Below are 2109 nucleotides of genomic sequence, written 5' to 3'. Positions count from 1 at the left end.
TGAATATATCTGAAGGGTTAAATCCTGTCCCGCCTCCTCCCCGCACCACACTCACCATCTCAAAGGTGATAGAGAGAGAAAACTGCGAGAACATATGACGACCGAAGAGCCGCTGAATGTCCCAGAAGCTTCGGAACGTCTTCGGCCTCTTATTTGTCTATTCCGAAACCCTTCACAGAGTGGATCCCAACAAGATTATACAAGAGATTCGCGAAACTAGTGTGAAAAATTCGCTCATCTTCCAACAGACATTCGTTCTTGTATGATAATCGAGAGAGGCCCACTTAGATGAATCACTCCCCCAGCAAGAGCACTTCAGTTGATAACGCACACAGCCAAAAACTGTAGTGAGTCCCCTTTGTAACCAACGTCTGAAGATACAGGCTCCAACCTCAACACAACTTTCTTTAAACAACAAAATGATGAGAAGGAAGAGAGAAGAATCTGCAGAAGGGAAGGAACGCTGTGGTTACGATGGTTATCCTTCGAACCCTCAGCAGTCAGCTGCGAAAAAGCAGGGTTTGCACCTTTTGGGGGGGCATTTTACGGGCGGCCTGACAACTGCGATCAGTGAAGCCCATCAAGGTGAAAGCACAAGTTCAAAACAATAGGGGCTAACGGCCTAACCGATGAATGACACCTTCGAGCGTGCGAATGGAGTATGTGAAACACCGCGGCCGTGATTTCTGGGGCTGAAAACGGTTCCTTCGTAGCGACAAGGCCAGAGGAGCGATGCGGCCCACTCGTTCCACCTCAGGGTTGTACAAACGAAGTGTTCTCAGGAATAAACCTCTCATAGTTCTCTACCCTCTGCTGGTATAAGCGCGGTTGCGAACGTACAAGTTAAGGGGGGTATCATCGAAACGACTGTTTGACTGGGCCGTGAAACAAAGGTGTGGCGAAGGATGAGCGGCATACCACTGTTGTGCGAATGTTTTGTAGGCGCGGAGTTGGTTACCTATAAATGTTAAAAGCCAATTGTGGAACACCCGTAGTGACCGTGGGATGGCTACGTTGTCAAGGTCACCCTATCCTAATGAGATCTGTCACTCTTGTCGTCTGGTAAAAGGGCGAGGAGAACTGCGATGACCCCACCCCGTGCAAGGCAGACGCACTACGTCTGACCAAAAGAGCGCGCACACGAGCTTCTCAAGTGAGTACGCTGAGGGATGATGCATAAGATGAAAAGAGTGGAAAAGCGTACAACTGATCACCATCAGAGTTGTGGTTATGACTCACATGGGGAGGCGCACGCTCTTTCACAGATCCCGCGCATTTGACAGAGAGAGCATGACCGGGGAATGTGGGGAAACCGATATGTTGATGCCCCGTTACGAATAAAAGAGTGTTGCAATGAATACTAGGTTCAAAATGTCTGAGAAAATGAATCATAGAGTGGGGAAATGGCACTTACCAACTTCACAGCATGTTTCGTTGCTTTAAATATAAGCCTTGCATGCGTAGGACTCGGTATTCTGTGTTGTCAAATGGGGAAAGTGATGCCTGGACTCGCTGGTAGGAATATGTTGATATCGGTGCAGTACGCCCCCGACTCCCGTGCTCAGAGTTAAGCGAAATCACTTCCAAGATGGCCGACAAGGGGAACGATCCACCACCAATGTAACCTGAGTGTATTACTCATATTTACTGTATATTTCACGGAAGTGGAGAAATCGGGGACGTGCTTACTATAGCACAGTCAATGAAACCAACACGAGCTGGAGACCTCCTTTCTGTCGTTTTCCCTTTTACATGTAGATGGAAGCATGCGACACCTATAGAAGAGATTTCTTCCGCCTTGGTTTCGCATGGCCGCAACGAAACACTTCAGGTGTCATCGTTGGGTGGCAAAGTGCAAGAGCAGGGATACGAAACGGGGGGGAGGTTGAAGTTAAAACAACGCGTTTGTGGGGTTGCACCTCTCCACGTGTCATGAGGACGTTCAAAGCAGAATAAGCTCCGCTCCTGTGGGAGAGGCGGTGGTACTCCGCAATGTGCTAAGAATAAATCTGGTTCTATCCGAGGTGGGCGACAATGAAGTATGCGGTAAGGAAACACTATTTACGAGACTGCACGACAAAAATAAGATCGACAAGCCGCTTCTCAGGT

This window comes from Trypanosoma equiperdum, assembly GCF_001457755.1.
Source record: "Trypanosoma equiperdum strain OVI genome assembly, contig: ctg_678, whole genome shotgun sequence".
In the NCBI taxonomy this organism is placed as follows: domain Eukaryota; phylum Euglenozoa; class Kinetoplastea; order Trypanosomatida; family Trypanosomatidae; genus Trypanosoma; species Trypanosoma equiperdum.
Note: the sequence above shows the minus strand (reverse complement) of the source record.